This window comes from Protopterus annectens, chromosome 5.part0 (assembly GCF_019279795.1).
Source record: "Protopterus annectens isolate FY-2018-M chromosome 5.part0, PAN1.0, whole genome shotgun sequence".
NCBI lineage: Eukaryota > Metazoa > Chordata > Ceratodontiformes > Protopteridae > Protopterus > Protopterus annectens.
The window spans coordinates 335795222-335817771 of record NC_056735.1 but is presented as its reverse complement, the minus strand read 5'-3'; positions in this window follow the sequence as shown (position 1 = coordinate 335817771).

The window sequence follows — 22550 nt, the reverse complement described above, 5'->3', positions numbered from 1 at the left end:
TAGTACAGCTGAGAGTAGTGCTACTGTGGAACAGGTCCAGAATGCCCTGGCGTTTACTGGGCTAGCTAACTATTTTTCTAAGGAGTTATAATTTACTAGTTCCAGGACTCATTGGCCTCCAACTTTCCAGTGTAGGTACACCAGTTGCTTGAAAGATAATTGAAATCATCTCATAACATTATTTTTGATAGGAACTGGTTATTGAGGTTTGGCATAAGTCACTAATATAATGATTGTTATAACTGGTTGATAAGAGTTCCAGGTACTAAAGGGTTCCAGTAAGAGAAACAATGGAAACATTCACAAACATTCTGTCACCTTCTAATGTTGCTGGACAATAAATCACTCTAAAAACTAAAAAAAAAAACTAAAAAAAAAAAAAAAGAGAAAGTTAAGGCAGAGTTGTATGTGGTCATGCTTATCATTTTAGTAACATGGACATGTATAAGTAAAACAACTAGAGTACAGATATAAGGTTTGCAAGGCTGTGCATTGTGGTAGAATCTGGAGTGAAATTTGCCACGGTCCATTTATAAGATTAGGGTTTAATCACTCACTATAATCTAAGAACTGGAAAAGTTTGAGATTTAGAGTTGAAATAAGAATTGTTAGTGAGGTGTTTAAAGCATTAAGGTCAGTAGCCTTGTAGTTTACATTCTATAAATTTGTACAAAAGTGTTACTGTCATGTAATCTAGGTACAGACAGCAGTATACAGATGTGTAAAACAGTTTTTAGACAGCAGCTCCACTCTGTAAACTGCAATAAGCAACAGCGAGAAAGTCAACCAGAAACAATGCAATGCACTGAAGGCATTTGGTGGTACATGGGGCTGGGGAGAGGATATAACAGAGCACAATAACAGGGACATCATTATATGCCATGTGAGTAGGGTCGTAGAATTGACATTCAGGAAAGTATGTGCTAAAAACCCCAAATATTTATATCCTATTTAGTAGGTGTTTGAAAAAAAAATGAAAAGTGAGGTGCAGAGAACACCTTTCTGGAAAGCTGTCATAAAAGCAAGTCTGTCAATTTATGTTTTGTGTGTATGGATAGCCACACTTCAGGCATTTGAGTTTTCCATGTATATGCATAGTTCGCATTCTGCATGCTATAATTAAAAGGCCACTGAGTGTCAGTTGAATATGTTGACATGACTAATAGACAATGGTGATTGTTTTACAGAAAATATACATGCCACACTAGCCTGTACGAGGCATCTACTTTCAAAGCAGCAATGACACCATAGTGAAACAAATAGTAAAGAAAGAAGGGCACCCACATATACAATATATATAGAGTGCATATTTTCTCTCCTTATCTCCTTGATGTCAAACTTTCAACACCTAAAACAAAATATAATTTACTTTGTTACAGAGTTTCATACATGAAACAGTATAGAAAATTTTGATTTATATAGTATTTGTTTCATACATGAGGCAAGATAGAAAACCTTGATTTATTCTGAGTAAATATAATTATTTCATGATCTTGCAGACAATGCAGTGTTTGTTTTCAAAATAATTATATCAGTTAGCTACAAAAAAATAAATAGCAACAACTATTTTCTTGTTGTATGAATATATACAAAAGTTAAGCAAGTATAAATCAGCCAGCCTAGCATAGATATCTAGTAGCCATGCACAATATTATTAAAGCTAACTGGTATTTATTTCTGTGCACTGGCAAAATGAATAACTAACATAACTTTGAAAAGGGCAGTCATGCCATGTTATTATCTTATAGTCACTGATTGGGAAACAGGAAAGTAGGATATGTGGGGTTAGACTAAATGTTCGTATTATCTTCACCAAGGCTTTTGACACAATATCAAGGAGACTGTTGCCAAAGAAGTTGGTTATTAACTGGAATTGAAACTCGTTGAAAAATGGTATATGAAGGCTAGTTGTCAGGAGAACAAATCTAAAACTAGAGATGATGAGTAATAGACATTGTATGGTTCACTTTCAGGCCCTGTCATTTTCTAAAATACTTTTTTTCTAATAGAATCTTGTTGTCTAAGTGAGAAACAAATTATAGGTATGTCATTAAGGTAACACTTGTGGCTGGTAAAAAAATGAAAATTTACAAGATGAGTTTAACAACAATTGGATCTAGATATAGCATTAACATTCAGCTCAACTGTGTGGGAAAGTTAATTCTTCATGTTGCAAATAATATTTCTGGAACCACATGTAAAAAAAATAAATGTATGATTTGATGTGACTAAAGAATAAAACTACTATAAAACTGTTAAGTTTAAAAATACTGTTTTTTTTTCCAATGTCTCAGCGTACTGCATTGGCTTTGGACCTCATATGAGATCAAAAGAAGCCAATCTCCACTGTTAGACATCTAATAACATCTTGTCACCAAACAAACCCAGAACAAACTTGCTTTTAAATGAGTACAAACAGATCGCTGTTTAGATCCTGTGTGGCAACTTATTCCATCTAATGGCTTCTCCATTACTAACAATTCTAAGGTTGCACTTATATTAACAAATCAAACATTTGCAAAGGAGTTAGCATTTCTTGTTCCTTTTTCATTATGGTTAAATGTAATATCTTATGTAGGTGCCAATACTTTGCTAAGTGCATCTACATAATCTATAGCATATTGAGAAAACTCTTAATTGTTTTGAAAAAAAAAGACATCTGTGGAGAAAAAATCCAATTCATAGCAATGTAAACAAGACACCTCAAGGAAGACAGAAGTCCTTATACATCACTGTAATCATGACTGACGAGAGTGTTTATGAAGTACTGGCTCAAAGTTTTATACTCATAAGTGAAATGAATCTACTGGAGTTCTTTAGAGAATATTTCAGAAAATGTCAAGAGAAATTCATAAGCTTATCTATGAGACAAGGGTGCATATGCCAAAACTGTGTGTGTGTGTGTGTGTGTGTGTGTGTGTGTGTGTGTGTGTGTGTGTGTGTGTGTGTGTGTGTGTGCGTGCGTGTGCGTGCGTGCGTGTGTGTGTGTGTGTGTGTGTGTGTGTGTGTGTGTGTGTGTGTGTGTGTGTGAACTAGTCTGCATGTTACATGAAGAAATGCAGAAAAGTGGGATGTGATTCGGATGCTCAGTTTTTTAACAGGAATAGCAGAGGGCATCTGCATTTAAGAAAGAGATGCAGATTGGCTGGCTGAGGGACCATGTCAGTGCAATGCATTAGAAGGCACTTTCTTCACAATGAGAGTAGAAGAAAGCTTGGATGATGCACCATAGTAGGTGGCAGATTATACAACTTCAGGTTCATTCAGACATGTCTGCATGAGACAAGTTTCAGAGATTCTATAGTTAGTTGTTCAGACTAACAAATCTTAGACTTTCATCACATTCTGCTGCCATATTTCCTTTCACATGGGGCTATATAAAGTGACTTCTGCACTGCAAACTCATTGCATGTGGAGTCCATACAGCACAGAGATATTTATATAAATGTTTTCTGCTTCAACAGATATATCATTATGTTAATTAAGTCAGTTCTAACAGATTGGACAGTATACATGCCATAATTCTGTATTGACACTGCTGTGTTGTGATGGCACTGGCCCTTCACATTTCTTAAAACAATCATAAGTGATTACAAAGTGCCAAACAGACAGCCAAATCCTTCCTAAGATGTCACAATGTGCTTTTCTAAATATAATTTTTAAAGCATGTATCCCTCTCTCTCTCTAGCTCTCTCTGTCTATGAGATCATCTAAAGATGTTTGTCTTAGCCATGTTTTACTTGTTGCTAGGTACCTTTTGGTTGCCATGGTAGCTGACAGAATAATATGTACTGGGAAGTTTTCTTACCACTTTGAAGCAAAATATATTGAACTGAATAACCAGCATTCGTTTTATAATACCCAGTATTGTCAAAAAGTATATAACATATGCTATCAGTTATGCCAAACAAACACCAAAACAAATTATTTTACTCATTTTAACTGTATATATGTTAATTTTAGGCTAGTGTGGGTGTTGCATAATGATTCTAGTGCATATTTTATCAGTTGAGTCACTGTGCATCCAGTGCTATGTTAGGGAATGCCCATAAATTAGTAGAGCTGAGTAACTCTGGTACTTACTATTAGACCAGCAAAGCAAAATGCCTTGCATTTAGGAAAGCATAACAAGCTTTTATTTTAACCTTAATGTTATAACAGAGTTGTTACTGGGTGAAATGCTTCCTATTTCACAACAGAAAAAATATATATATTGTGCTGGTTTAAGTAAATTGCATATATCATTTTATTATCATTTTTAATAACAAATATAACAGAAAAAGTGACCACCAAAATAAAATGAAGCAAGCCTGTACACTTTTTTCATTTTAATATTAAACTTTCATTAGACTAGTGTTATATGCCTTCCATTTTAAACCATGCTGTATACTGTGTTCATTACCATGCTACAAAGTAAGCACCTACATCTGAGAAATCTTTGCAGTCCATTTCAATTAACACTAAACTGACCCATCTGCTATCACAAAGAGCCAAGACTTCAGAATTAATTGTGAAGGTATTTTGTGCTGTGCTGTAATTTGTAGATATATCTATTTTGGGCAAATTATTTTTGTATTTCATATATCTGTATTTGACCAGTCTGTGTGTGCATTTGTGAGCTGCACTTTCATCAGAAAAGCATTTACATTACACATTACAAACAAACAAACAAACCAAAACTTCAAAACTGCATTTTCTCAATTGAAAAGGCTGAAATGCATGAAAAAGAAATGAAAGTGGCCTTAAAGTATATTTGAAACACTTGCAGTAAATATATCTTTAATTTACTGAAAAAACACTGGTTTACATCGGTCTTAATATCACAGCATTGGCATTACAAAATATCCTTATTCACATGGGCACACCTCTCTGGAAGCGGTTGATATGTCCTTAATGCAATGATTGCTTAGCTTTTCCCTTTCTCAAATGTCATTTCTGCAAAATGACATAGATGAAAATCCAGTATGCTTGCGACTCCATTAAATATCCTAATTGATACCCCAAGATATAGTTTGAAACTGCAAGTTCTGTTTACTGGGAAAGAAGTAACACATTTGCAATACTATGTCTGTGTATTTAGAGTATCTAGCGAAAGCTATAAAACCATTATTTGCATTTGGATTCTATAATTAAGATTTAATTTTATATAGCACAGCTGCAGTGTGTGTAAATTCCTTGAAGTAGGGAAATACATTTTAGTAGCTGATCTACATATAGTAAAACTGTTAATTGAAATCTGCAGCAAATGCACTTAGTGTATAATCAGAGTTATGCTGCCATCAAGAGTACTTTTCTTTATTAGCACAGAAAAAAGCACTCTACCATGTAGATCCAACAATGAGTAAGTTTGTATTTCATCTGCATCCATGCCTCATTTATCAAAATGCCAGTGAAAAATAACAATGGAAATGACACTTCACCAATTCACTGTTAACACAGTAAGAAGCACCGAATTTCTGCATGGATACATCTAACAGAAAGCAATTTAAACATGGTCAGTCTGAGGCAATAGCAATCAGTTACTTCACATGGATAGAAATGCATTGTATACTATTTAGTACTTTACTAAAATGTCACATTCTGCAGATTTTTCATAAAACCAAGATGTATCAGCATTTTTTATATCAACTACAAAGTAAAAAAATCAAAATATATACTTTATTCTATTGATCCTCACTTGATCAGAAAGCCCCCCTCCCTTGTTCAATTGGCCAGTTCATTCCTCACAAGAAGAGAGTCCTCAAGTTCATTTCTTACCATGTAGGGGAAGCTTGAGCCAGACTTGAGTGGTACTTTTATTTTCAAAAGAATTCTTTCCCCTCAGGTAATAGTGTTCTCACATGTATTACCCTAAACATCCAAAGATAAGGTAAGCAAGAGGCTGCCACAATTAACCCAGCTCTTCTCATCTGTGCCCTGCCCATCTTGTCAGCAGGACTTCCACATGAATGGCATTCGGTACAGGAGATGGCACCATGCAAGTATGCCCAGAGCAATTTCTATCTCCCCTTGAGCACAGGTTAACCAGCTCATTTTTAGCATTCTTCTCATCTTCTCCCCATTCCAATTCCAACAGACGCATCAACCACTGGTTTGGGTCATCTGGATCATAGCCTGGACTTTATATCTCTACACCAAGAAAGTTCTCTTGCATATTGTAACATACGCAGCAAATATCCAGATTAAATATACATCCTTACAGATTATAATGTACAAACCTGTGTTGTCAACTGTAAACAATTACATTTATTTGTTGGGAGTGCTGAAACAAAATTTTTATTGGACTGATGTGATCTAATTCCTGAAGTGCTCTAACTTTATTCCTCTCTTTTTCTTTTTTGATATATTTATTTATGTATGTATTCTTACTAAGTAACTTTTATTCCATGTGTTGACTGAATTCAGCAAACATGCAGACTTATAAGCAAAGAGTAGTATTGCAAAAAACATTAAGTAAAATCTGTGATTTCAACAATCAGAATTCAGCTATTTCACAATCGTGTACATAGGTCAAAACATATGTAGTCATCACATTGCATTACTATGAAGTGACATTACTATACATATGAAATGTTCAAAACCGTTCTTCCAATAAACAGTTGTTTTTTGATACATTTTAAAGAATTTATGAATACTTCTTAATAAATTCAACATAAGGACTTCTTCCCCCTTTGTGCTGTGTGTAATTTTATTTTCCACTCTTTTTCTAACAATGCTTTTGGTACAAAGGCCTATTCCAGATACACTTGTATTTCTACTTTAATCCAACCCTTACTTTCAATGTCTGATCTCCAGACAAGCAATTTTCCTAACTAAATATTTGTGCAGTTATACATTCAACGTGTCTTATAGTCCTTGTACTCATCTACCTCCCAATCTTACGTTTAGTGCTCATCTCTCTATATCAGCAGAACCAACAGTTGTTGATTTTTCTATTGTCCTTGCAGGATGTGGTAGAAGTCAAAAGACAAAAGTACAAAATACACATTTATTGATCCCAGAGATAAGCTCAGTATTTCATTTGGATCGGTTATCTACCTCTGTCATCAATATTTCATAACCTTGTATATAATATGATGGATACCACTTCCATTGAATTAAATTTCAATTATCTGTAATTAGACCAAACACTTCTCTTTTTTATGTATACTCATCTTGACCAAGGAGCTCTGTCTGTCTTGATTGCTGTCACTTTTTCTACCCTGTTGAAGTTGTAAGCATTAAGCTGTTGGTAATTAAGCCAATAACTACACAGGACACCACCCTAGACACATAACTCTTTTCAAACTGAACAAACGCTTTGCATTTTTCCTTGATTCCCCTCATTCTGGATTAACTGACCTACTCTGTTATTCCTGACAGTCTCTATGTGTGTTTGATATTATATTCAGTCTCTAAGAGTATCTAATTCAGACTCTCGTTATCGACTTTGAATGAGCTTGTAGCCAGTCAAAGTGGGGTCAAATACCTTTATCCAAAACCATTCATCCATATGCTTTTTAACAACTCAAAGACTATTTGCCTCCCTAATGGTAAGCAACAATGCATTCCATATTTTTACAGCCCTACAATGAAACATGTTTTCTCCAAACAGTCCTTACAACTGGACTACTTAGAAAGGCATTATTGCTCATTGTATTAAATAATTGTTATATAAGTTCTGCCCCCAAAGTCTCAGCCAAAGATTCATGATTGTAACATGTATAATTGGATCTCTCCTAAGCTATAGTTTATAAAAAACAAAGAAAGCTGTTCTAACCCATTCTTCTTTTTAAGATGTCTGACTCTTGAACCCTGTCTAGTATAGAACGTATGTATACTTTCAAGCTTCTGAATTTGTCACAAGTCATATATATAAATTGTTGCATAAAACTCATAATTAGGACTCACCAAAGACTTAATATAAATGAAATAACATACTCTCATTCCTCCTGAAAATGCATTGCAGTAAGTCTCTTATAACAGAACAGCACTTCTTAATAATGAGGGATAGATATATCTGCATGAAATTTAAGATACCTGCCTACTTCTGTTACTAAATTCCTTAGTCTGGCTTTGCTTAATAAAATTATATAATTTAATGTGTGGGGTAACATGGGTTATTACTGTCAAGTATAAAACGTTCAACTTTTTAGAATTTAAAGCATTATTTTAATGCAGACCAATTATTGAATGCAATGATAAATTCCTAGAGCTTTACTCAATCTGTTAGATTAATCACTGTTGACCATATTGTAGCATCTTCTACAAATGTACTCAATCAGGTATTACTTTGTAGGAGGAAAGTCCATCATAAATATTGCAAAAATGAGTGGTGCAAAGACTGATTCCTGAGGAATTCCAACCTTTAGAGATTTAACTTCTTAGAGTTACCATGTTTTACTCTACAGGTTCTACCTTTGAAGGAATTATCTGCCCATCTAAAAATGTATTGATTAGTATTTTTTAATTGATATTGTTATAATATTTGCATGCAGAACTGAATTAATTGGCCTAGCCAAATACTGGTATATCACCATCAACTGAAAGGCCAAGATCAATTGTATCTCATACTTTCAGGTAGAAATGTACTAGACTTGTTAAAAGGCTGTCCTTTAATAAATCTATTCTGATAAATATATGACCCCTGTTTAGCAACTCTTGGCAACAATTCATATATAACTGTCTCAAAATACCGCCATATAATACCAGTTATGATAATTGTTCAATAACGTCAACAAATGTACTAACACCAATATTGGGTAAAGGAATTGGTATGGCCTCTTTCCATATTTCTGGTACAGTTCTAGTACTAAGTGTTGTGTGAAAAAGATTGGTAAAACACGGCTCATTGTATTTAACAATCTTGTAAAGGAAGAATCCATCTAGGCCATCAGGTCGAGCCACTAAGCTGGGTCTCATTGCTTTAAATGTAGCTATTTTCTCTTTGTTAGATATCAGTAGATGTCATTTTTTGACAGCTGATACTACATCAGCTATCTTTGCTAAAGAAATGGTAGAAAACCCAAATAATCTTTCCATAAATATTTTAAACAATTTTATTATGGTCTGAAATTACAGTATTTTCTACTAAAAGACTAACACCAGACTACACATCTTTCTATATCCTTTTAGGCATTTAAACAGTGCATTTTAACAATTGTATGGTCCACCAGTTTAAGCTCAAATATACTTTTAGTATTCCTTGTTTTACACAAGAATATTGCTCTTACTTTTTGATGACATATCTAATTCTTAATATTGGGGGGATGTCTTACGTTTCCAAAGGTTTAACTTTTCTTTTCCTTTCCTTGTCTAACTTTTTGTCCAGCAAAGATGAACTATGCTAAAAACCTCACTGTCGATCCATATCCAGATACAGTCTTCCTTTTCCCACTGTATGTGTGCCAGCTGGGATGCATTTTGTTTCTAATCTTTAATTCTGTCTAGCAGATCTCACTCTTTTTCCTTTCTATGTCTATAAGTCGATTCCATTCCTTAATCACTTTCTAATCCAATTTGATTCGCTGTCCTTTATGAATTACTAACAATACTCCATATCCTCCTTTTTTCAAGGCCAGAAGTTTTTATTTTGCAATGAGGCATCCTTTTGTCCCAATATGAATTATTGTCTACTACTTTGCATATTCTCTAGACCTTCACATTCAACTGAAATATGTACATGTCCCAGAGTATTCAATATTAACAAATTAATCACTATATTTATTGCATTCATCCAGTATGATATCTTGTTTAATTGATATTCTCCTTTTCCTTGTGTTTCTTTGGTCTTTGCCTTCACTATACTTACATTTTTATTAATGATGTTTTCCAAGTATATCCAAAAACAAGTCTTGTGGGTCAGAGTGTATGTGCTGTGTCTTTAAGAAGCATATCAAGGCCTGAACATGCACTTATAAATACCAGGCACATGCTATTCCTAGTGTCATTTAGAGAGTGCGCCAGAGAGTGAGCATGTATGATTGCAGTAGTTAGTTTGTATATAAGTTACTTAAGCTAAAGTCAGTAAACTTCTATTGTGATGTGTTTCTATATAATAAAGCTGCTTGAACAGAACCCACGAAGACTCTTCTGTTGTGTTCAAAGCAGAAGAGCGACATGGTGTCAGAACCCGAATCGCAGAGAATAATATTCAAAGACATGAGATGCAGAGATGACAGTGAAGGTAAACTGAGAGAAATGAGCACAAAAAAGAGCCAGAAAAGAATCAAATGTAATGAGAATTTGCATGAACTGCTTATTTTATAAAAAAAGATAAAAATGGAGCATTACAAGGGTACAAATCACATTATTAAACAAGCAGGAGGCACAAAAGGTTTATTAACTAAGGGAAATGTTTAAAATTTAGATATTTCATAAAAGGATTATCAGAAAAGAAAAATGAGTATGTCTAAAGGAAAATGAGCATGTTTAAGGCAAAATGCGTATGTTTTGGGCAAAATGGGCATGTTTAGAGTAAATTGAGCACAATAAAAGTACAATGGGCATGCAAAGAGATTAAACAAGCAAAATGAATATAAAAAGGGCAAAAAGGGCATATTAAGCATAAATAAAGCAACTGCATGTTTTTGGCAAAGTGCTGTGCTTTGGCATAACTATGGCTTCATACTGTATCAAGGGCACAACTAGATTTATTCAAAGTATCTCAAAGTGTGTAAAAGTCCTTACAGTGTGTGCTTATTACTGGCTATGTATTCCAAAGAGTTTATTTGTAAGCAAAGTGCAACTATTTTGTGAAGTACAGTCAAAGTATCCATTTTGAAAAGTTTCTTGTGCTGGGTGTGTCCATTTGCAAAGTGTCACTATTACAGAGAATTCCTTCCACTGTAAAGAATTGCCTAGGAAGGTAATGCCATTATGGGGAAATTTCAATGTGCCATGTACAGCTTATTCACAAAGTGCAATTACTTTGAAATTGTATTGACTTTGAGCTTCTCTTGCCCAGTTTATTCACATTGTGCAGTTATTTGCTATGTTTCTTACACCGATGAGGTGATTTCTTGCATTACAGTAATTTCAAGAGTATTACAGTGCCCGAGAGACTTAGTTCACAAAGTTCAGTTATACAGAAACTTGTTGTGCTATTTGGCAAAGTTACAAATACTGGCATAAATTTCTGGCATATGTGTATGGATTCATATTTTTTGCAAAAATGCTTCACTGGTATGTGTTAATACGACAGATGGATTCTGAAAGCCCTTACCACTTGTATTTTGTCAGAATATTGCAAAGAACTAGAGAATATTTGAGCAAGAGTATGACATTTTTATACAAGCAGCTTACCCTGATAAAGATGCATGAACCAGGACATTCATTTTGCTAAATTTAGCTGGGTCAGAGGCAATCAAAAGAGAATGTTCATTTGTGTATGTACCAATAGTATGAGAGAGAAGTTGAAAATCATCATATACCTAATATCTTGTACAGGCTGAATCAAGGGAAGACCCCGAGTGTTTTAAGTGCAAGTTCAGAGAAATGTATAAACCCCACACAAATACTACATTAGAGAGGCATTTGTTTCACATGAGAGATCAGAAACCAGGGGAAACTTTTGTAGCTTATATAGCTGACCTGATAAACAGAACCAAAATTTGTCGGTTTGGTGACTTAAAAGATGAGTTAATAATGGACAGGCTCATGTTTGATAGTGTGTGTGTGGATAGTGCTGCTGTGAGAAAGATTTTGCTTCATGACAATGATTTAACATTGAACAAGAAGGTTCGTGGTCTGCACTCTTGTGGGAGGAGAGGCTGGACTCTGCCCTTCTGAGCTGGGAATTTCTGGTTAAAGGCTTATAGTGCCTGCATATTTGAACTGCTTCTTACTGAAATTGGTACACCTTGTTTGCTGTAGCATAGACTAGATCTAGGCCTGCTGAATCTAGCTTTGTTTGTATGCTTGTTGTTTGTTTGCTTGTTATTTCCCTGAAATGCTAATTCCACCTAAAACATGGCTTTTCAGTGCTTCTGTGGATCCCTAGTGATATCTGCATTGCTTACTGTACTTATTTCTTTGTTTCACTTGAAAGAAAGTTACTGTTTGTCATTTTTGCATTTAAGTTACCTGTAACACATTGCATTTAAGATACCTGGCACTTGCTCACTAAAGCAATTATATGTCAGCACTAAAAAAGTAAAAGCACTACACCCTCACAAACTCTCCTTGAGTACCTTGTTCCCCATTGGCCCTTTTTTTCAATTATAAAGGAATTCCCAATACTATTCTAGCATGTCCAAAAGTCAGTTGTCAATCTCCTCTCCGGTCCAGCTGGTGAATCTGGGAATCTTGAGGCAATGTTACAACCACCTCATGTACACAGACAACCCTCTCCTCCTCCCAACAAATTCCAACACATGTGAGAGGTGCAACCATATAGCCATACTGGAGGCAAAGCTCTCTCAACTCAGTACTGGTGAAACCAGTCAGGAGGAGAAGGAAACCACACTCACTACAATTCCAGTCTCACATAGACCTACCATGACAGCAAACCAAACACATAAACACACAAAAACATACTCGGAGGCTCTAAATAAAAATCTGCCTAAGCAACAGAGACCTCCAAAACAGACACCCAAGCAACCGCTACCCCAAAACAAAACACATGCAGTACATAGCTCAGAAAGCCAGTGTGCCAAACAGTCACAGCCCTTAAGGCTAAAGAACACACCTGATACACTTGTAATAGGTGACACTATCGTCAGGCACACTGACGTCCCGCTCACCAGGCTGAACAAGGAGAAGGTCACGGTGAGCTGCCTGTCGGGCGCTAGGATCCGCCACATAACGCAAGCACTCAGGTCACTCCAAAGCAAGTACAAATATGACTCAGTCATTGTCCATGCTGGTGTGAATGACCTGAGACGTACCTCCCTGGACTACATGAAAATAGACATAGAGGAGCTCTCTGAGCATGTAGCCCAGGCCGGTATGACCCTGACCTTGAGTAGCATCTTACCCTCACCAAGAATGATGCCATAATATGAAGACAAGATGATAAATTTCAACAATTGGCTTAAGTATTGGTGTCATTCAAAGGGGATCCAATGCCTGTCAGCCTGGGATGACATGCTCGACAAGCCACGATGCTTCACTAGGGACGGCTTGCACCTGTCACCTCTGGGCTTTCGGATATTGGCAAAGGCTCTTGCTACCCATATAGTGCCTTTTTTAGGCAAGGCTCAAAAGACAAACCCACCTCCATAGGTATCACAAGGGATAAGAAACCAAGAGTAATGCTACTCAACGCCAGAAGTCCAAACCTCAAGATGCACGCACTCGAAATTCTCCTTAGCATGGAGAACATCGATATCTGTGCAGTAACAGAAACCTGGTTCAAGGTTCCCGAGAGCACCCCAGCACTACCAGGTTATACCTCATACCATGCTTTTCGGCCCCAAAACTTGGACCGAACCACAAAAGGAGGGCGAGTATCAATATTCGTCAAAGATACCCACACCTCCAGGTTGGTGGCACAGCACGAAGCATCAGAGACTATCCATGTGCAACTAACAGTGGGTAAAACTGCCTTTCAGTTTATAGCCTGCTAAAGACCACCCTCCCAAACCCAGGAACCCCACTCGACTTTCCTGAGAACACTGGAAAATATGAAGGTCTCTGCAAACACCATTATATTGGGCGACTTCAACTACCCAAACATAGACTGGGAGCATTACTCAAGCTCCAACACCCTACTCCAAAGGTTCCTAGAATTTATAAACTCAAATGCTATGGAACAACTTGTTACCAAGCCCACAAGAGGGGAAAACATACTGGACCTGATCATCACCAACGTGGGGACTCAATGCTCCAGACCAGAAGTGTATCCCTCACTGGTAAGATCAGACCATAAACTAATCTCACTGGATATTCACATCCCGACTCCACCCCCTGCCCTGTAAACCACAGTGAAAAACTTCTCTAAAGCAAATTTCACACTCCTCAAAACCAAGGTGGAATCCTTCAAAGCCCCCGGGCCTGTGGAAAATACGGCCCAGACCGCAGAATCCTTTATAAACGCATTCTATGAACACCTTCAGGAATGCATGGATCATGCAATCCCAAATAAAACCAAGACCCAATCCTCCAAAGGCAGATGTCCCGTCTGGTGGACCCCAGCGATAAACAAACTATACAATAGAAGGAGGAAGCTACTACATGACAGAGCAAAATCCCAAAAAGGGAAGGCATCTCTGATCAGTATTAGCAAAAAACTACGGGCACTCATAAAATCGCCTAAGGCCAGCTTTGAGAGAAAAATTGCACAGGACACTAAGGATAATCACAAGGCTTTCTTTAGTTATGTTAGGAACCTGGGTGGGAATTCGCAGATATGCTCAGAATTAGTCAAAAATGACAAAAAATACACTGAACCCACAGACATTGCCAACATGCTAGCTGACAGGTTCAGCGCAAACCCCCCCTCCCCACCAAAAGGGCAAATATCTATCCCAGCAGAGTGCTGCCCCCCTGACATCTCAGGTGCTCAGGTAAGAGCTGCCGTCTCCAAAGCAAAAAACACAGCATCAATGGGACAGATGGTGTCCCGGGCTGCGTCCTACATGAACTCCAAGAAGAGCTAAACCCAAACATAAAACTACTGTTCAATCTCAGCCTTACTACAGGATATGTACCCAAAGAGTGGCGTACAGCAACAGTGGTCCCTCTCCACAAAGATGATGCCTCAACGGATCCTGGAAACTATAGCCCCATAAGCCTGACTAGCTTGGTCTGCAAAGCTATGGAAAGGATCATCATGGACCTCATAAATAAAGATATTGGGGACCTACAGACACTGAATCCTACCCAGTTCAGCTTTGTTAAAGGCAGATCCTGCCTCTTAAACCTGGTTGATTTCTTTGAAACAGTCACCAAGGCCAATGACGAGGGGAAGGTGGTCCACACAGCCTACCTGGACCTCGCAAAAGCCTTCGATACAATACCCCACTTGGGCATTATAGATAAGCTCACCAGCTTAAATATAAACCCCTATGTCACAAGATGGGTTGCAAACTGGCTCAAGGACAGAACCCACATGGTTAGAATTGCTGGAGCCATGTCAGACTCCAAACCAGTTACAAGTGGCATTCCAGAAGGCTCAGTCTTGGGACCTCTCTTGTTCAGTATATATTTCTCGGAGGTACAGGCCAACACAGAAGGACTGTGGCTGACCAAGTTTGCAGATGACTGCAAACTGGGTGCCATAATCGACTCTCCAGCTGACACAAGCATCCTCCAAAAGGGCCTCATAGAAACAGACAACTGGTGCCAGAGCCATGGCCTCAAGCTAAACACCAAAAAGTGTATAGTCATCCCCTTTGGCAAAAACAAAGTGCCCACAAATTACCACATAGGTGGTAATTCATTAAGTACAGAAGAAGTAATTAGGGACCTGGGGACCCAAGTTGATAGCAATCTCTCATTTGACAACCACGTGACCAAAGTGGTTAGAAAAACATTTTATATAGCCCACCTAATCATGAAGGGATTTACATCTAGATCAGGGGAGGTCACCGTGCCTCTTTACTCATCCCTCATCAGGCCCATAATTGAGTACAATGCCCCTTTTGGGATGTATCTTACCAGACACCTGCAGCAACTGGAAAGACCCCAAAAGTACCTCACCAAGAGGATCAAAGGGTTCAAACAGATGCCATATGCTGCCCGGTTAAAGAAACTCCAGCTCTACTCAGTGGCATACCGCCTGCTCAGAGGCGATCTGTGCCTGACGTATAAAGACATGTCCAACCCGGAATTAATGGACATGCTGCACCTCAGAAAATCCAAATCCCATTGAGCTACGTGCTCAAGAGACTTGAACCTCAGCACTGAAATAAATAGGACATGCTGGAGGGACCGATTCATAACCCAGAGGCTCCATTCATTCTGGAATAAAATCCCAGTCCAGGTTAGGCAGAGTCCTTCATTGACTCTCTTCAAGAGGAATCTTGATGAGTGGATGGGAGATCGTAGGTTTACCCCAAGTATCACTTCTGTGTCACTGTTAGACAGAGGCACAGTATACTAACCTTGTAAAAGGGCATAGCAAAATTAATTTAAAATGGGTGGCGAAAGCCAACACACTCTGGCTAGGCTTATAAATGCCCTAGGGCAGATAGCCTTGTATGAACCTATGAACCTATGAACCTATAATAAAGCCATTGAGATTTGTCAAATCCACGAAGTGACAGAAAAACACACAAATATGCTTGCAAGTGACAAGAGCGTGGTTTCAGCAGGCTCCAGAACAAATGTATATAGCATGCAACATGTGGCAAACAGAAGTAGGTCTAAGCACATGGCAGCCACACCCCCTGCTGGCTCACCAGGCAAACCACATAGCTCTCCAGAAAGTTCTAAGACTAGTTCAGTTAGAGGAGCATGCTCAATGCAGTACAAACATGAATCAGAGAAATCCAAGTCCAGCTTTATTAACTGTCACAATTGTGGTGCAAATCATGAGTCTAAAAGAGAGAATTGCTTAGCATTTAGTCAACAATGTCATACGTGTAAAAAATTTAACCATTTTCAAAAGTTTTGCAAATCAAATAAACCTCACATAGTTGTAAAGAAAGGTCACAGAAAAGCAGGTTGATCAAGCAGAGCCACAGCAGTCATCTTTCTATGTGCATGGTGTATCAGTGCTTGGTGAAAGAGTTGATGCAGTGAATTTATTGGCATAAAGTGAAGAATTTTGTACTGTCCAGATTACTGCAAAATTCACAGAGCTCAAAGTAGACACTGGTTCAAAGTGTAATGTTATATCAGCAGACACATTTGCTACAGTGACAACTAATGAACAACTTAATGTGGCCAGTAGTGTGGAACTTGTTGCTTATGGAGGTGAAGAAATTCTAACCAAAGGCTCAGTGACGCTTTCATGTTATTTGGCCAAGAGCTGTTACAACTTATTATTCTATGTAGTCTGAAAACCAGTGCAGTATTTATTGGGTCTCAAAGATAGTTTGAGAATGAATCTGCTTTCTTTTACCAAAGAAGTTCAGCACTTACGTGCATCTCCTAGTTCCAATTTTTTGAAGCCCTTTTCTCAGAGTATGCTGACGTTTTTGATGAGAAATTTGGCAAACTTCCAGTTGTGTATTCCATGAAGTTAGACCAAGAGGTCACTCCAGTAGTCAAACCAGCAAGAAAAGTTCCAATAGCTATGCAGATTATAGTTAAAGCTCAGTTGGATAAAATGGTACAGCAAGGTGTAATTTGTCCAGTTACAGAACCAACTGAATGGGTGTCATCTATGGTAGCAGCTCACAAGAAAGGCTCAGATGAAATCAGAATATGTATTGACCCTAGAGATTTGAACAAGGCATTGAAGAGACCATATCATCCAATCCATACAGCCAAAGAGGTTGCAGCCCTAATACCGAATGCAACTGTTTTTTTCTGTCTTGGATGCAAAAAGTTCATTTGAGCAAGTGATGCTTGATTACAAATCTTCATTACTAACCACTTTTGGTACTCCATTTGGCAGATACAGATTCCCAAGGATGCCATTTGGAATAAATTCTGCAAGTGAAGTCTTCCAGCGTGCAATGGGGCAAATTTATTCGAGTTATCCTTGTGCCATAATAGTAGATGATTTATTGGTTGGAGGTAATGGTGAAGCAGATCATGACAGAAACCTAAAGAGAGTTCTAGACAGAGCATGTGAAGTAAACTTTTAACTCAGTCCTCTGAAGTGCAAATTCAGACTACCAGAAGTTACATATGTAGGTCATTTATTTACCAGTACTGGCTTCAGACCAGACCAAGCCAAGCAAGCACCTATTCTTGAGATGTCACCACCAGACAATATTCAAGCTCTACACTGTTTCCTAGGCATGGTCAACTATTTAGGCAAGTTTATACCAGACGTCAGTGAGTTGATAGCACCTTTAAGAGAGCTAATGCTCAAACATGTTGTATGGTCATGGTTAGAACAATACCAAAAGGCATTTAAAGACCTTAAGCAGAAAATTGTCACCCCACCTACATTAAGATACTATGATGTGAATAAACCAGTCACTCTTTCCTGTGATGCTTCAAAATTTGGTCTTGGTGCAGTTATACTTCAAGAGGGCAGACCAGTAGCTTATGCTTCGAGAACACTTACCCAAACTGAAATGCAGTATGCTCAAATTGAGAAAGAACTTTTGGCAGTAGTATTTGTATGTTCCAAGTCTCATGATTATATTTATGGTTGAGCTATTCAGATTGAAACTGACCACCACCCTCTAGTCAGTATTCTAAAGAAGCCTATGTATGCATTCAGCTCCAATAAGATTACAAAGAATGATGCTCAAATTGCAAAAGTACAACTTCAAAATGGTCTATATGAAAGGGAAACTAATCTATCTGTCTGATACCTTATCCAGATCGCCCAGAAATGTGACAAAACAGCTTGACAGAGAGAATGTCGACTTTCACGTGATGGCAGTATGTAATTTTTCTACCACTAGGCTTGATGAGTTGAGAAATCACACAAAGACTGATCCAATTTTGCAGAAGCTCAATCACTACATTAATGTTGGATGGCCAACAAAGCAATCTAGTGTACTACCTGAAGTGCAAAACTATCTTCCTTACAGAGATGAAATGTTGATCGAAGATGGCCTTATTTTAAATGGTCCTAAAATTGTTGTTCCTGTTTTCTTACAACAAGAATATATCCAGATTTTGCATCGTGGTCAGCTAGGTTCTGCATTCACTAAGAGAAGAGTGATAGAATTAGTATTTTGTCCTTCATCACTGAAAGTCATTGGTAAAGTACTTTCTTCTTGTTCAGTATGCAATAGTACTAGACTGCACTTGCAAAGAGAACCACTTCAGCTAAGTCAAGTTCTTGAGCTTCCTTGGTCAACAGTAGCCACTGATATCTTCAAGTGGGACAATCAACACTACTTAGTATTGGTAGACTCTTATTCAGGTTGGTTTGAGATTGACTTACTACCTAATCTAACAGCCACTACTGTTATTACTAAGTTGAAATATCATTTCTCAGTATATGGTAGTCCATACAAAATTATTTCTGATAATTGTACTCAATTTACTAGTCAGTTGTTTCATAAATTTGCAAGAGAATGGGACTTTGCACATGTTAGTCAAATGGGCTAGTTGAACTTGCAGTGTAAAGTACAAATCAATTACTTGAAAGGTCAAAGTGTGATGATACTGATGTCTTTTTGAATGTACTTAATCTCAGAAACATACCCCGTGACAATATTCTTGACTCAGCTACTCAAAGACTTCTATCCAGGCAAACCAGAATGACATTGCCTATTAGTTCCAGTTTATTGAGGCCTAAAGCTAAGAACAACAGAACCATCAAGTCTCAATTATTCAAGAAGTGTTTTACCCAGAAGTCCAGTTATTATAAATTGAGCAGATTTCTTCATCTGTTGAGGGAAGGAGAGGCAGTGAGAATACAAACAGTGAAAGGTTTAGACCAGATTGGTCAAGTTACAGGTAAATGTGCCGAGCCGAGATCCTACCTTGTAGAATCTGAGGGTGTGAAGTACTAGTTTACTATCATCGATGATATCTAGGAAGTCCCTGTGCGTTAGTTTATTTGCATCCTTAATTTTCAGCTTGGTCTCCTGTATTAATATAATCTGTCTTTGATCTTTTTTATTGTTTGATGTATCATGTTCATTTTATAGTGTGTGATCTTCCCCACTATGCACCATGATATCAGGCTGTATGGCTTCTGAGTTCTTAAATGTATTTAGAGTCTTTCATCAATTTCAGCTCTTCTGTACTATTGTGATGTTACTTCTGATCTCTGATCCTTTGGACTTTCCCAACAAAATCTCTCATTTGACTTTTTGAGCTCCTGTTATTTATCTGTAATACCTGTTCCTTGGGTAAATATTATCTATACTCTTTAAAATGGAAACATGGTGACTGCACCTTGATGGTCTCATATCCACCTTACTGACTATTGATCCTGTTTTGCCTTTTGTTTCTTTGTTTTAAAAAAGTAGATTGTATCAGTTATGAAAAGAGTCAATCTATGTAAATATATATCTATATCAATATAGATATAGATATATAGACAGATAAATCAAAACCGCAAAAAAAATTGTCAACTACTACAATAGAGCTACTGTGAAACTATGTTTCTTTAGTTAATACCTTTTATTATTTATTTATTGATATTTGTTGACCGGGAAAGTCCACTGGGTCAGAAACCCATTTTCAGTGGAGGCCTGGGGAGAAAAGCTCCACAAGTATTACAAAGCAGACAGGTTTAACATAAGTATAAACAAATTTTACAGGTATAAGAGGCAAATATACAATTCAGTACAGCACAGAGTTTACATTAATAAGCATTAGGAGTAATTAAGTACAGATAGAATAAAAATTACACATGCAGAACAGTATGGACATTCAAACACTACCATCTGTTGTGTGAGTAAAGGAAAAATATGCATAGCTAGGTATAAACAGTTGTAGGACTGTTTCTTATACATTGTGCAATACTAATATTTAGTTAATGGTCTGTCTTAAGGTGGTTTGTTTGTGTGGCAGGTGCAGGATAGATTATTTAGGTAGTGTGATTTTAGTGGTTTCTTAAAGGTTTTTATGCAGTCAGTTTGAGTTATTTGGAATGGTAAGTTGTTCCATAATTTGGCAATGCTATGGGAGTACAAACATTGTCTAGCTCTGTTGTTGGGTTTTGTTATGGTTAACAGCTGTTTACATGAGGATCTTAATGTTCAGGTAGGAGCATATATTTTTAGGATTGGGTTGAGTACTGGGCATTTGGGTCTGAAAATTAGTGTGTGGGCTAAAGTTAGTTGGGTATAGTGGAGATGGTAGGAAAACTCTAGCCAGTTCAGTTCAGTAATAGCTTGGCAATGATGTAAATAGTAAGGATTTCTGGAGGCAAATTTGGCTATTTTATAATATCAGGATTGATGTTTATTATTAAGGGTTGAGTGAAGGTTAGCAAAACTGGCACTGCCATTTGGAAGGGAGGAGATGCACTGGCAAGTTCTGTTTTGTGTGGTTATCCAGGTAAAGTTTGTGGTGATATAGTTTGCCTAATTTAAAGTGTGTTTTCTTTATTGCATTGAGAATATGTTGTTCATAAGAGAGTTTGTCATCTATTGTTATGCCTAGCAGTTTGGCTGTTTTCACTGTTTTGATTTCTGTACTATCCTTAGCAAAGATTCTGAAGTTGATGTCTGGTGATTTTGTAAAAAAATGTAAAAGTTTCGTTTTTGGGCATTTAACATGAGCTGTGCACTAATATGCCATGATTCAATAGAAGCAAAAGTCTTTTGTGTGACTGTGAGGAGATCTGAGAAATTGTTGAAGGTGGATATTAGCATAGAATTATTGGCATATTGGATGAGGTTTTGGATATGGGGGGGGGGGCTTTGTGAAGATCATTGATGAAGGTATTAAACAGTAGTGGCCCTAAAATGGATCCTTGTGGGACCCCTATGTTGTTTGCTTGATAATCAGATTGTACATTATGCCACCTTACTGATTATTCCTTGTTGTTTAGGTAAGAGGTAAACAATTTAAGGGATTTAGGGTAGCATCCTAATTTTCATAGTTGACTTAATAGCTTAGTATGTGATACAGCATCAAAAGCCTTAGATAGATCCAGTAAGATTGTTGAGGTAGGATGACCAGCATCTATCGCTTTTTTAACAGTATCAGAGAATGAGAGCAAGGCTGTGATAGTGCTATGCCCTGGATGGATCCCATGTTTGGTAAGGGATAGAAGAGTATTATCAGAAAGGTGTTTAAGTAGTTGTGTGTGAACACATTTTTCTCAAATTTTAGATAGCGGAGACAGTATGGATATAGGGCAATAGTTAGAGAGGTCATGGGAGTTTCCACCTTTGTGTAGTGGAGTAATAATGGATATTTTTCCATAAATGGGGGGAATAGGATTCTGAGATAGAGTGATTTATAAGAATGTTAATTGGATATTCAATTGCACTATCTGCTAGTTGTAGATACTCGGCGGGAAGATTATCTGCAGAAAGTGAGCAAGGCTTGAGTTTGTTTAGTAGCTTGAAGATTAGAGAGGTGGGCACAGGCTGAAATGTAAAGGAATAAGCTGATGGAGCACTAGTGGCATTGTCTACAAAGAATAGTAAGGTGTTAGTAGTACATTGGTGGTTTGAGTACTGGTCAGGTGAGGAGTCTTTGAGTAGCTTTTGAATGGTGGAGAAGAAATGGCTGTTGAAGTCATGGGAGATTTGTTGTGGTGTCTTTTCAGGTGCATGGGATGGGTTTTCCAAAGTGTCTGGGTTGAGTAAAGTGGAGACAGACCTACAGAACTTTTTGGGATTGTTACATGAGGTAGATAGTTTAGAGGAAAAGTAATTATTTTTATTCTGTAACACTAACTTTTTGGTTTTGTTATGGAGTTGTTTTGTAGTTAAGTTCATTCTGTTTTATGCTATTTTTCAGCCACACTTTCCAGGCTTTGCCTCTAAGAAAGAGAGTTTGTTTTGTTTTGTTAGCTGGGGGGATGATTAATTTTGTTCTCTTAGTATGTATTGGAGATAAACTGTTGAGACTATCCAAAAAGA